This window comes from Larus michahellis, chromosome 4 (genome assembly GCF_964199755.1).
Source record: "Larus michahellis chromosome 4, bLarMic1.1, whole genome shotgun sequence".
NCBI lineage: Eukaryota > Metazoa > Chordata > Aves > Charadriiformes > Laridae > Larus > Larus michahellis.
Genome location: NC_133899.1, coordinates 27,944,715 through 27,959,601, shown reverse-complemented (window position 1 = coordinate 27,959,601; position 14,887 = coordinate 27,944,715). Strand labels below are relative to the sequence as shown.

General features: G+C 48.4%; 1 long non-coding RNA gene across 4 annotated transcripts; it reads right to left on the bottom strand.

Annotated features, from left to right (window-relative positions):
• Positions 1-1,597: 1,597 nt before the first annotated feature.
• On the bottom strand, positions 1,598-6,991 carry LOC141742133 (uncharacterized). Of its 4 annotated transcripts, none has more exons than XR_012586603.1 (5): positions 6,810-6,991; positions 6,094-6,152; positions 4,370-5,354; positions 3,073-3,160; positions 1,598-2,255 (listed from the first exon to the last, which is right to left on the bottom strand). It is a non-coding gene; the product is annotated as an uncharacterized LOC141742133 (long non-coding RNA). The 4 variants fall into 4 exon arrangements; XR_012586602.1 differs by having other exon boundaries at positions 1,599-2,255; positions 3,062-3,160; positions 4,370-4,430; XR_012586604.1 differs by having other exon boundaries at positions 1,599-2,255; positions 4,370-4,430.
• Between the last annotated feature and the right edge of the window lie 7,896 nt (positions 6,992-14,887).

Genomic DNA, 14,887 nt, shown 5'->3' with positions numbered 1-14,887 from the left:
GCCCGACCCAACCGAGCGCCCGCCCGCCGGTCCCCACTGTCTGCCCGGACCACGCGGCTTCGATTTCGAGCCGGCCGCCATTTTTCCCCAGCCCCCTCTGCTACCAGAACGCCCCGCCCACGACGCGCGCCCATTGGTCGCCGCTCCGCCCCCCACTCACCTTATTTGGAGCAGCGCCGCTCCATTGGTCCACCTGCCGTCAATCCCCACCGCGCCGCAGCCCCTGCGAGCGAAACGACCAACGGGAGCGAGGCGAGGCGATCTGCCCTATGGGAGCTCTGATTGGCCCACCCGCCCGTCTATCCGCCCGGCAGCGGTTGCAATGGCTCAGTAGAGGTGTACGGCAGAAGGGAGCGCGCATGCGCAGTATAGTCGTACGGCGGAAGAAGGGCGCTGTACTGCACACGTGCGGTCCGCATGCGAAGTAGAGGTTTACGGCCCAATTGGGTGGCCCGCATCCGGAGTAGAGCTATACGACGCAATGGGTGACGCGCATGCGCAGCACAGTCTTACGCCACAAGGGCAGCGCACGCGCTTTCCAGCTACAACGCAGTACTGCGGGCAGGACGCTGCGCATGCGCAGTAAAGCGGTACCGCACCGGGGGTCGCGCGTGCGCAGTACAGCCGTACGCCAGCGCGCTCACTGCTGCCACTTTGCGGCCACAATGCAGTACAGCAGGCGGGGAGGCAACGCATGCGCAGTCCAGACGTGCGGCAGAACGGAGCGGGCATAGCATCCTTAGAGAGGTTTTTTTTGTTTTGAGCTTCTTTTAGATACAGAAATGATTATTTTTCAATAGCTATAAAAAGGAGAGCTTGTTCTCTATTTCAGTGCCTCGCCCCCGGAGTTACAGGTTTTAACACCACACCACCCCCCCACCAAACTTTCAGACAGTTTGGGGCTGTGACCCGCCTCTTTTGGGGGGAACTCCACGTAACCCCCACGTCCCCCACTCACCTGCTCCTCCGCCGCATCATCGCGGTGTCCCAAATGACACCACCACCACCCCTCCAGCCACACAAACACACACTCCCTTTTTTTATTCCACCCAAAAAAGGAAGACAAGGCCCAGACCGAGGGCTGCCCCCTTCCCCTCACGGGGGCTCCGCCACCAGCTGCAAACCTGGGCTGGGGCATCTCTCGAGCAGCACGCGATGCCTACAACGAGGCACCTGGAAAACAAAAATCCCCCGTTAGAGTTCAGCGTGCTAGGAAAGTAGCGCAGAAGAGAACAGAAGAATTCCCTCAGACCGAGGGACGGGACAGGAGCTGAGCGACAGGAGGATTCTAGGGAAACGCCTCAGCTCCAAACACAGCACAGCCCTCGAAAGCCAGCGCCAGCTCAACTCTTGAAGTCGGGATTAAGGCTAACCGATGCCATTTGGAACACGTTCATAGCGTAACGGCAAACCCTCTGGTGGGCGCTGGGAACCGCCTGGCCCCTTCCTCCCAGCGCAGCCACAGGGAGATCCGTCACCCTGCGTGTGGGGCGGCAGGACCAGGCTGGGCCGTAACCAGAATCCACGCTGACGGACCCACCGCTGCAGCTATAGCCCTGGTGCTGTTACCTGAAATAAAAGCCCTCGAAACCAAAAGTAGTTTAGAGAGGAGATATTGCTTTATTCGACGTCGGGTGCTAGGGGGAAAAACGCACAAGTCTAGCACACCTTACCGGGCATATCCACCCATTATTTATACACAAAATATTCTCATAATTCCACCTACTTAACAGATAATTCCACCTAGGCTTACCTATTCATTAGGATGACCACATAGTCTTTGCACATGCGCATCAAATTTTGCTGTGTCAGCAAAACACTTCTGCGCAAGTGTGACTGTCTCAGTGGTCGTTTGGGTAAGGAGACCCTTCCTCACAATATCCTTTTAAGGTATTGAGTCATCTCAGGACAGTGAGAGTTTACTGTAAGTTTGCCAACTTCTTGAAGATAATAAGGATGTTCTTTGAAGCAGCCCTAACTCCATCCTAATTGATATATGAGTACATACTTGACACATAGAAGAACATTGAAGTGATTAACTACTTCTGGTTGTCTCCTCTTTATCACTATCTGTAACATCAGCTCAGTGACTAACTATTTTTACACAGTAATCAAGTCAGTATTTAGCTACTTTCTCACACAGTAAGAAACAAATATTTTAGGAACAAAGCAGAGGCCTGTCTTTGGTAACAGCGCTGCTGCTGCCATTCACCTCGTTTGCAGGGTTGATGCAGCCGAGAAGGACGGGTCAAACCCTGAAGAGCCAAAGGAGCAATAAAGAACAAAGCTTGGTCATTCGCTCCATGCTGAAAAAGGTGTGCGCCTACGTTTATATACGCTCATTAAAAATACTCTAAAAGTATTTGACTTTCCTGTGGCATTAGTTCAATTTGCACGGCTGTGAACTGATACCACTAAACTACCCCTCACCAAAATACAGAGTCATCATTTAACTGCAGGGTTTTTTGGGTGTTACACAATGAGGAAGGACATCTGGTCAGCGGCACTGCTCGACAGAAATGCTACTGAGCTGCTGGGGAAACACGCCACTGAAAGCCAGACAGAAACAGAAGTACCTCAGAGCACTCTGTCATAATAGCGGGGAAAACCCGGTAACACTCAGTCGCCTCTCTTTTTAAACCTTTAGAACTGACAACTAACAGCTTCGCTCCGCCTCATAAATTGTATGCTACAGCTATTGGGCAGTTGCACTTTAAACAATGCAAGTCAGTGGGTAAATTATACAACGTTACCTTTTTTGGTTTTTAAGTTTAATTTTGCATAGAAAAATCAGCAACAAAAAAACCCCAAATGGTTTTACTTTTGAGGGTTGGGGGTAAATCAAATCCCCGGTGCCACAATCCATCAGGCTACCAAAAAGCACCAGCAGATGGGCGAATGCTTTTGGCTGCATGACATGCCCCGGAACAGACCTTATGTTGTTTTTAGTGTTTTCTTAAAATATTTCATACAAAAACTATGGAAGGAGAGCTGACAAAACCTTCCCGTTAACTTCAAAGTCCACACTTAGGAAAAAAGTGGACATGCATCGCAGATGTACCTCGTACTCACAGAGCACTCCGGATCCTTTCCATCTGTCCTGCACTGTCACAGCACAACAAAAGGGCGACCACAGAGAAACGCTGGCAGTTGACACATTCTGCTGAGAGAGGGGAAAAAAAAACAAAACCAAACAACCTGGAGCACGAAGCTGGGTAGGAATCTAAAGCTTCCTTCTTTCGCGAAGGTTTGTGAAGACTGCGGCCAAGTGGAGGAAAAAGTATTCGGCACCATCTCTGGCACAGTCGTCGATACGGGTCACTAGATCTTTGCATTTTTTTAGACAACCCTGACTTTTTTGACTCACTGGCAGATTTAGTTGCACTAGAGCCACTTTCCCAGGTAGCCTGGGGCTCTTAAGTCGCTTTCCTGGCGACTTCATCTTCAAAAACACCTTATTTCGCTCTCCCAGGGGCTGGGACAAAAACATCAAACCTCCATGACTGCTCCCACACCAAAGCTGCCAGGAGGCAAAGCTGTGGCTTGTCCTCGCTGTCTCTTGGCAGTGTTTTCATCACCCCAAAAACCCTTGGGGTTGCACGCTTTCCTGGGGAATTCACACCCCCCCCCGCCCCATGGGGAATAATTTTTCCCTTCCGTCTGCTCTCAGGCAACTCCCCAGGCTACCAGAAAAAACACGCCACTGAAAGCCTTCAGAAATGCAGAACTTCAGGGGATGCAAAATATCAGAGGAAAATAGCCCGTGACATTCAGTTGCCTCTCATTTTAAACAAGTACAACAAATACCTGCTTCAGTACGCCTTATAAAATGTATGCCACAGCTATTTGGCAGTGTCAGTTTAAATGAGAGTCAGTTTGTAAGTTATAAAAATTTAGCTTTTTTTTTTTTTAAAAAGTTTCATTTAGCATAGAAAAACCAGCGAGATAAGAGATCTCCCACAAATGGTTTTACTCTTGAGGGTCGGGGGGGGGGGGTGTGTGGGGGGGGTGTGGGAAATCAAATCCCCGGTGCCGCAATCCATCAGGCTACCAAAAAGCACCGGCAGATGGGCGAATGCTTTTGGCCGTGCTTAACACAAGGAGGAACAGGGTTTTATGAGGTCTCAACTGTAACAACTGAGAACACAAAGGCCAGCAAAGAAGTGCAAAGAGAGCGCAAAGTCTTGGTGCTCAGTGACTTCTGCTGCCCAGCGCTTCATCTCTGAGGACACGCTCTGACGAGAACTTCATAGAAAGGCAACTGCTTTGAGCAAGAAACGCTTCCATTTCCGAAAATCTCTTTCCAACCGATGTCAAAATGACACACCGTAGGTTACGGACAAAGGACATGATGGAAGCAACAACTCACCAAAACCACATCAGGACTCACTGTCACTAGTTACGAGGCTGCTGGTGCTTCGTAGGAACACCTGGAAAACACGCAGAAGCGAGACGCTGCTTTGTCCCCGTTCGTCCATGTCTCTCCTTTGACCTGGATCGCCTTTAGGACAGACGCCAGTATCTCAGCAAGGTTTCTCAACTCCCGCTATAAGATATCCTAAAGACTTATTGACTGAAAAACCATGAAGCTTTTATCGTGAACAGAGAGTCTGCTTCTCCTCAACATCTGAACTCCTACAAACAGTTTCTTCCCCTCTTAGTACCCAGTTTTTTTCACAGCATTGCTTAACGGTAAGCACACAGAAAGAGAAGACTGTGCTTTCAGGAAGAGAAAATAAACACAGGGAGGTAAGCCTTGCATGGGCGTAACGTGCTCAAAGAACGGACCTTATACTCTTTTTAGCGTTTTCTTAAACTATTTCATACCAAAACTATAGAAGGAGAGCCGACAAAGCCTTCATGTTAACTTCAAAGTCCACACTACAAGGACTTTCCGGTCCTTCCCAGTACCGCCAGCACTTTTATGCAGGCGAGTAGCTTCATAGCTTGTCTAAAATTATCCAAACGAAAGCTGTAGCCAGGGAAGAGGAGTGACAAAGAAAAGGAGAGGTCAAGCAGCAAGAGAGCTCAGCAGGCTGCCACCTGAGGTCAACAGTGCATTCTGTTTTTGAAAGCACAGGCGCCCCCACCCCAGAAAACAAGCAGACAGACAGACAAAAATCCCAGGACCTCATGTCTTTCCTGGCTGCAGGAGCTCATCCCTGTCTCGGTGTATCATCTCATCAGAGCACCAAGCACAGGCGATCTGTATCCCGAGGACATTTGCATGTGTGTTCAGAAATAGCCCAGACCTCTAAGAGCAGTGTCATTTTTCTGGCTGAACAATCGTAACTCAATTTTAGTCACTGGCATGGTTGTGAGGAAACTAATGAACTTTTAAATGTAGCTTCTCCCTGGGGACAAAAAAATGCGTTAGAGACTGGCTCTCACCCATGAGGGAGCTGCAGGGACGTTAGCGAAAGGGAAGACCAACAGCAGCAACATCCAGTGAAGTTTGGCTTTCATTCTGACCGCTTACTTAAGAGACCCTCCGAGTCTACACCTCAGTCCTAGGAAGGACCAGTCCTCTTCTGTAACGACAAACTTTTTTTGCTTGAAAGTCCAAGACTAAGGCTCCATGGAACAATGTGGACTGAGCCACAGAAAAACACGCCCTCCACAGCAAAGCAATAATAATAATAAAAAAGAATAAAAATCAAGCAACACATTGGCTTCCATCACATTTCAGTCAGTACTTTTCTACTGGCACCTAGGTGCTCAAACATGAACTAGACTGACACCACAGACTAGCCCAAATTGACTTACGCGTAGGAAAAGAAAAGGCTATTTCCCACTTGCCCCTGGAACCGGTTGGAACACACAGAAGAGAAACGCTTGACCCTAACGAGGGTAACAGGCAGCTCTTAATCTATCCTAGCTGAAACTTCAGACTTTGACACCAAAGGAAACCACTCCTAACTACCAAGGGCCCTGCTCAGGCAGGAGGCATGCTCTGTTCACTGCAACTCCTCCTCAGCTTCTCTGCACTGGCAGCAAATGTGCCTTTTCTGCGGCTTTGACGTGGAGTATCTGTAGCATCCCTGAACCTGCAAATGTTTCTCCCCGCTCCCCCAGCCCCACGTGTGCCATTACCTCAGCAGCAAGCGGAATCAGCCGTGCGGGATTCTCTTGCCACACCGCAAAAGGTGACCCTGGGAAAAGAGGAGGCAAGAAATAAGCCCCCGGTTTGTCCCACCCAGCCAACGGGGACAAGCCAGGGGACCCCCATCCCACCTCTGCCCTCAGGAGTGGGGCCAGGACGGACCCTCCACGCAGAGAGAGGGGGTCTGACGCGCATTTCATCTCGAGCCCTCTCCCTGAGCCCAAAGCGACACAATTCCCCCTCTTTCTGAGCCCCCAGACCAGCCACGTGAGCCCGTTTGCCAGCCCCGGGAGGAGGAAACCTGGTCTCCGTGTGGTGCTCCAAACCAGCCCCCGCTCTCCGCGTCCTCCCCCCGTCTGCAGTCTCCCTGGGCGACGCTGAGGGAGCGCAGACACCCCACAGCCCGCCATCCCCAGCACCCACAGGCACTTTGGGGAGGGGGAGCGCTGGGGACCTGCGGGTCCGGCACGGCCCGGGCACCACTTTCTTACCGCCCTGCCGGGCTTTATTTCTCCAGCATCACCGGCACCGCACCCCAAACCCCCAGGCCGAAGGGACCCCGCGGGAAGCCGGGCCCAGCCACTCCCCTAAGACCCGACAATGCCCCGCCTCAGACCCCCTGTTACCCCCAGCCCCGTACAGGGCCCTCCCGCCCCCCTCCCCCCATCACACCTCGTGGCCGCCTTAAGGGCGCCCCGCCGCTCACCTTCACCCGGTCCAGCTGCCTCACGACGTGCTCGCGGAAGCCCCGCGGACCCTGTCGGCCGGAGCGCCCGCCCGCCAGGCCCCACTGTCCGCCCGGACCACGGAGCTCCAACCTCGAGCCGGCCGCCATTCTCCCACCGTCCCCTCCGCTTCCGGAGCGCTCGTGCCCGACCCGCCCACGGCGCACGCCCATTGGCCGCCGCCGCACCTCCCTCCTTGGGCAGCGCCACTCCATTGGCCCGTCGTCGCCGTCAATCCCCACTGCTCCCCACCCCCGGCAAGGTGATCCGACCAATGGGAACGTGGTGCCCGCGCTCTGATTGGTCCACCCTCCCGCCCATCCGCCCCGGGGCTCTTGCTTTGGTGAAGACGCCCCGCCGGCGGGGAATTCACCCAAACACGGCTTTTTCTCCTTAAAAACTTTATGGAGTTGTGGGCGGCACCACAAAATAGACCCGTTGCGTGGCCCGGCCCTCCGGGAGCGCTCCCTGGGGTCCGGCACGGCCGGCACCTGCGCGGCGGGGCGGGAGGCGCGGCCGGGGAGGGCGGGGAGACGGGGCCAAGGGGACGGGAGGCGGTTCGGGGGAGGGCCGTGAGGTGGGGCTGAAGGGAGCGAGGGTGCCCAGGGAAGCTGTGGCCGCCCCATCTCTGGAGGTGTTCAAGACCAGGCTGGACGGGGCGTGGAGCAACCTGGGCTGGTGGGAGGTGTCCCTGCCCAGGGCAGGGGGGTGGAACTAGATGGTCTTTAAGGTCCCTTCCAACACAAACCGTTCTGTGATGCTACGATATCACCGCTCTATTCTCTGGCAGCTCCGGGGCAGTGGGAGACCACAAGCGTTTTAATAGGGTCAGTACAGACAGAAAGACTAGGAATCTAAACTCTGGGCATCTAAACACCTAGACACTGCAAGAGCAAGAGAAAACCAGGACTGTTATTCTGGTGTTGCAAATGGAGAAACGAATGTGAGCCTGACAAAGCCCTGTCCCATCCTTAGGGACCAGACCATCCCCTTCTCTTTTGTGCTTGGACCACAGTGGACATGTGTTACCAGATCAAAGCTTGGTGTGCAGGCACTTCCCCAAATACAAACGTACCTGAAAGGAAAGCAGACTGTGCACATGACTGAGGTATAGATCCTGCCTTCAAAGGGAGGGAATAATTTGACTCTGTCATGGACCGGAGAGGTTAGCTATCCTGCAGGTGACCTCCAAGGCTTGTTCAACTCCCTCCTGCATGTCTAGCAACATATACATAAAGTATGCGAGGTACTGGAGGAGGTAGAACCATGTTTAGGATAGTAATTCCTGTGTCAAGCTGGCTGCAGATTCTGTGACTCTGCAGAGCAACAGGAATTTTCTTAATGCAGGTGCAGTTTAGATACACGCGTTTTTTGGAACAGCCTCTTCCTACATTTCAGACGGATTTAGATGGGGACCAGAAGCCTGCCAGCCTCCAGGGCAGCCAGATGCCAGGCTGCCCTGCAGATGGCAATCCTGCACTGTGGCAACCTGGCAGAGCAGTGCTCCAGAGCTCTGGCTTTATGGCATAAGGGATATTTGGCTTTTACCTTAGGTTTGCTGTGAAGCAGACTGTATCGCCGCATTTTATGGCTTCAGTAAAACACGCTTCAGAGAAGGAGATTCGTAGCTGTTATTTACTTTTGTAAAACAAATGCACAGATTTACTGTGCTGCACAGTCCTCCGTTCCAAAGGTGCGTTGAGAACATCACAATGTTTGCACGCACTGCAGTAGCCCAGGTCACATTTGAGCCCTTGCTGACTGAAGACTTTGTCTGGCGGACATTGCACCCATGCTTTCTCTTTGGTCCAGGTAGTAAAGAGCAAGCAAATGAGTGTTACAAAGAAATACATACAGCTCTCCCTCCAAAATATTTGTCAAAACATTTCCCAACAACTTTCCCTCAAAAAATACCCTACAGATGAAGAAGGAATGGACAGAGAAGGGTGGAGATGGATGGGAAGGAAGAAAGGAAATTTCACACCAGTCTGTCTGGCATCCTACAACCATGTGGCCCTGTGACACGGCATTGCCATTACTAGCAACAGGCCATGAGCTCTGTACTGAGTTTGCAAGGCCTCAGCACCAAGGCTTGTCACGCCTGCTCTGTCCAAACTTAGCGTGACCTGCCTGCAGCTCCCTCTTACTCGGTTAAGCAAGTTTTCTAATTCAGCAGATGTCTGTACCTAATCAGCTGTGCTTTTGCTAATCTTTGTGTGGTACAACCACAGTTTTACAGAGCCCTGGAACTCTTGGTGCGCAGCAAGTTGAAAAGCAGACACATCCTGGGCTGCTTCAGCACGACTGCAGTCAGCAGGTCCAGGGCACCCCCTTGTATTCAGTACTGCATCTGTAAGCCACTAGTACTTACTACGTCAGTAAACTATCAATAAACTGGGGAGAGTGTAATAAAGGGGTTTTAAGGTGGGGCTGAGCATATGACATAGGAAGAGAAACAGAGGGACCTGGGCTTGATTAGTTTGGTGACAAGATTGCTAATAAACAACCTAATAGCTGCCTACAGGTACTTGCAAGGGACTTAAGATTCTGTGATCCAGATGGCCCATCAGCATAATACAGAAAAGGTATAAACTCACTCTTTTCTTGCCCCATTGTTTCCTTGTTTTCCCCTCTCTGTATGCTCCATTTGTCTTATTCTCGTATTCAGCGTCTTTGCTGATGTTTTTGAGCAGAGTCCTTTCTGGTCTGTACTTGTACAGCAAGTAGCAGAACGCGGCTGCTGTTCATGCCTGAATTTCCTGGATATCACGCTATCAGAGCTGGCAGCGATAATAATAGTCTGTTCTGCATGTCCTATAGGTAACTGCGTATAAATAACCACAAAGATGTAAAAAGAACAGAAAGGATGGGAATTTTCATGTTACCTAGAGACAAGACAAGAGCTGCTCTCTCATGTATTCAGCTCATTAACTGCAGCTGTCTGAGGGGGGAAAATACACACGAATGAGCTATGATGTGTAAGTCCCGTCCTGGCCAATACTGGGCCTGGGAACTTCTTCAGTGCTTTCTTCTTCCATGTCAGTTAACAGGACAATTTCTCTCTTTCACACAAATTTACAGAGACAGCAAATTATCTTCTACAACTGACGTGCAAAGTGATCTATTCAGCCTTGATAAGAGTAAGCACACACAAATGAATGAATCCTAGTTGATTCTTCCACTCATCCCCTGAATACACCTGGTTCTAGGATCATGGACACTGCTCAGCCCATAAATGCAATCTGCCTGGAAACAGGATTCTTGCACTTTCATGGGTTAAGTCAGCAACAGGTTGGGGAAGGAATTGCTACTAGAAAGTCAGGATGGGGCTAAGCCCCGTAATGGGTCTTTCTGACAAAAGAGCTAAAAAAAATTTAAAAATTGAACCTTCGCTTGCATTTATTAGGAGGAGAAAATGGTGAAGTAATGATGTGTGTTTCTCTGCCATTTAGGTGTTACAGAACAGGCAGCCATGAAAAGCTTGAGCCCTGGCTCCAAATACTGGCAAATAAGTAAGGGTGCTGTTAGAGTATGATATAACAAAATGAAGGAAGGTGTCATTTTCTTTCCTTCAAATTAATTAAAGCAAAAAACTGTCACCCTTTTCTCAACAATATCTTATTCTAAGTCCCCAAAAGAATCTTCACATTTCAAGTTAGTTTGCATGTGTCAATATAAAATGCCGCTTCCAGAAACAACCATGCGGTTGAGTAAAAGCAGGAGTTATCTTGAATGTAGAGGAATTCTGAAATAAATCACATTGAAATTTTTTTTTTCTCTGAAAAATCTCCTGTATTAAAAAAAAAATAGTTTGCAAGTAACAAAGAAAAATTCAAATGCACACCAAAAACCCCACAGCCAAGAGTCCCTTGGAGCGCTTTGGACCCCAAAATAAATGTGGGTCTTTAGGTTTTTTTATCCTAACAGGAGAATTGATGGCAACAGAGGCTTTTCTCTATCCAGTATCTTTTCTTTCATAAAAATTAGACTCCTTGCAGAAGTAGTATCCTCGTAGCATTTTCGGCAGTTCACTTGGGATTAACAGTGAAAACTGAGATGATTAAAGTTCAGGCTAACTGAAACTGCTGCTCTATGAACAGTGCTTTCCACTGTAGCACACAGACAAAAATAATGGTTTTCATTCTTTCATGTATCCTCTGATTCTAACATGTTCATCTGTCGCTCTTGGGATTTCAGACTTGTCTCTCCTGAAAAAGAAAGAAAGGGAGAATGTTCGGTCTCTTTACAGAGGGAGGAATCAGGGTAAAAGCAGAGCTAGATCTAGAAACTTGAACTTAGTGGCATCTGCCTCCAGGAGAAATCTGTTGGTGGCATCATGACCTATGCCAGCTTTAATCATGGGCACTATTACTACAAGAAGGAGAGAAATAGGAGAAGAAATGTCAGGTATATACAAAAGAAAGTCACCTGGAGGAGATAATTTGGAAATATATATTCTCCCCATCTCCTAAGAGAAAGACGAAGGACAGTTAATGAACAAAGGCAAGAGTTTAAAATGAAAACAAGGAAAACTGTGTTAGGCAATATATGATTAGACTGAGGAAATTATTGCCTTAGGAAGTTATTGAGGTCAAGAAGCTAACAGGATTCAAAATATGATTGGCTGCTCTAAAGAATATTTAAAGATATGACCAAACATCAATAAGAATTTTGGAAAGTATATTCACTTTTCTAAGTCAGGCCATAACCTTTATGAGAGACAAAGATGAGTTAAAGCAGTTAACATAGTTCATAATGAAGGGCAGATGAGAATATCAGATTATTTCCTTTGTCCTCATCTATCATGGTGCACAAAATTCTCAAGTAAGTGCCTTGTATCAGAATCCCAGAAGCCTTTACTGGGCTAAAGCATTTCAGACTTCGGACACTAGAGTGTAAGCCTCTGAAATCAGGAAAGGCTTCAGTTCTAGCAATGTCTGAAGTCTCTGAAAATGCCAGGCAGCTAATTAAGTGAAGCAGGATTGAGTATTCCCAGTTGCTGAACCTGACAAATGAGCAAGAGATAATCCCAAAGCTGCCAGTCAAACTGACCTGGGTTGGGGTGAGGTTTTGTGGGGGCCTCCTTCCTTTCCAGCTCCAAATGCACAGCACAGGGGTAGAGAAGAAAGAGGCATCTTCACACTGCTCAGGACAATTACTCAGGTTATCAGCATCTCATGACTGGCTGCAGCCAAATGCTGAGAATCCTTGTGCTGTAGGAAGAAATAGATCTTTCTCCTCTACCTCCCTTAACGTGCTTGGTTAATTGTACAATGAAGGAAAATGGCCACCTGAGAATTATAGTTGTCCAGCTGAAGTGAAAAATGTGACATAAAGCTGCAGCCACTGACTCAATGTAGAGCTGAAACTGTTAAGCCTATGTCAAGGTTGGCACTTCTGTGCTCTGCAAGACCCAGAAGCTGGTGAGAAAGGGGACTTGGATGCACAGTCCAAGACCAGGGTCACCACTGTGACCCTCTGATCAGGTAGTGCACAGAGGCTGATGCTTGTGTTGTCTGAAGAAGCATTCAGGTCCAGTCATGGTCAGAGATGGGGCTCTGGGGAAGCAGACCACCAGTCTGTTTCTACTAAGGTTTTTTTGTTGTTACCCAGTAGAGCAGAATAGGGGGTCTTTTCGATTTCTGTGAGATGCTCTCCTGAAACACAGGGCCCTCAGTTTAACTTTCTTGGTGTGTTTGGGCACACTGGGAATTGTCTAAGTCAAGCGACTAAACAGAAACAGAAACGCTCCCTGTCCTGCCGTTGTCTCTACACTGGGCAGTGATCAGCATCTGGGGAAGAGGAAATGTGCTGCTATGATGTTCTGGAGTCAGTAGTTTAACATCTCTAGAGAAGCAATGTGTCTCATAAAGATAAGCTCCAGGCTCTATGCTCCCAAAAACTGGCTGGAAAGCCTTCCGTGTGCAGGCAAAAAAGTCATTCAGCTTCACACTGTCCTGGTGTCTGCTTCATACTTAAACCTGACATTCAGATATCTGTACCATTTTGTTGTAAATGGATACTAATTTGTCTACAGATGACATAAGTAAAAGAGAATTCAGTAATTTATTGGTATCAAAAGAAAACACATTTTAATGAACCAGGAAGAGACTTTCGTGTGCTAATTATTCCCTTCTGATGAAGTTAGAAGCAAGAATCTTGTGAATATGGAAGAATAGCTACATGGTCACTGCTTCCTGATTCTGCTTGTGCAAACTGTCTCAGCAAACAGGGAGCTTAGCAAAAGGGCAGGTTAGATTTCATGTGATTCAAGTGCCTGAAGAGAGTGCTCATGACTGCTCACAATGGTGGTGAATCATGGAGTGGCACGATCCAGCTCTTATCTCCCATTTGAATCTGATAAAAGAATGTCCCCATGAACTGGACATGACACCCAGCTCGCCTAGGCGTCCATCTCATGTGAGCAAGCCGTAGATGCTCACAGAAGGAGCATGTGACCGTGCAACCATGTAGGTACATTCACGTGGGTGTCCAGAAGCACACAGCTGCCAGCCATGCAGGGGATGGGAGTTCCTGAGCCAAAAGAAGTGTTTGCATCACTGTATTTAATCTGTCTCATTGGGCTTCACTTCTTTGAATTCACTGAATTTGTCTAGTCTGTTCTTGAACACGTTTGTACAACTGATATACGCAGGTCCCTGTGGTGAGGTCTGCTGTTTAACTGTGGTCTGTGTGATATCTGTCAGTGCCCTAATGGTCCTAACCTGCCTCGCCGGGAGCATCTCCCCACACCCATGGACCCAGGAGCTCTATTTCAGCTCAGCCCTCGGCCTCAGGACCATGAACCATGTTGGAGCAGTCTCCAGCTTAACAACAGCCAGGTCTCTGGCTGACCATGGAGTCCTTTTGTCCTCGTCTATTCTGAATTTCAACCTCTGAGATGACTTCTTGGCTTGACCTCAGCTCTTCCTTCTCCCTGTGGACCTGCCCTATCGTCACTGGACCTGATCCTAATCCTGACCTGCAGGTTTACTTTCTGGCTTGACCTTGTCACCACGCTATTGCTTTATGCTCTGGACTCATGGTTGGACATGTCCTGCTCCTTTGGTGATGTACTGTGGGACTGTCCCTGGCCCATGAGGGCCCTGCTGGCTGTGGCTCCCTGGTGGCTCCAGGCTCACCTTCCCTTAGGGAGTTGTCCCACTCTTGCTGCACCTTGACTGGAGTATGGATCTAGCCTTAATGGCTACAGATAGATAATTTCAAAGGCTTTTGTTGTCTACTCATACTAAGGGCTATTTTTTTTTTCTGTGTGCTTTGCTCTACATGAACTCTTATTTACATTGTAATTTAGTACCATGAGATTCTTCCACAACTTTCTGCACTAATTTTTTTTTTCCTCTTTACTACTCTGAATAGTTTTGGGTAACGAGAAAACTATGTCACCTCATTCTCTTTTCCATCTCATTTGTTCATATTTGAATATCAGAATTTAAGATCCTCGGCAATAAATAAAAATGTTTTTTTTCTCAATGTGAGGATTGTTGATGAGAGCCTTGACTGTATTTTGGAGGGAAATGTAAGTAGCTTAAGTGATCAGCATGCTTTTCCATCCTTGTTCACACCTTCATTTCTCTAATCAGTAATTTGTGAGGAATGTCTCTAATCCACCAGGGCTAGATTAATTTTCTCCAATATATCATATTTATCCATATACCATTCCAGTTCTGTTGTTGTTTCCTATTTTTACAGGTTTGCCTGGTGCAGATATCAAACCTATGGACCTGTACTGCTTTGCATCCCTCAATTTTGCATCTCCTTCCATTCCTTTGATGGTGAGGCTGATTTGTGTAACCTATTAATTAACACTTTGGAAGTTCACACTGGCATTCTGTTAGTTTCTGGGTAGATACTAGCTCATCCTTGTCATTTACTAATACTCAACTTATCTATCTATTTCAACACATTCTACTAACATTTCTTTCTGAAGCGGTTCCTCCTCTCCCTCTGTGGAGAAATGCTCTGTGCTGGAAGCTGCTACACAAGGAACACTGTTGTAGAGAGTTAATTTTATTTTTCTACTACAGCCTTACCTTTG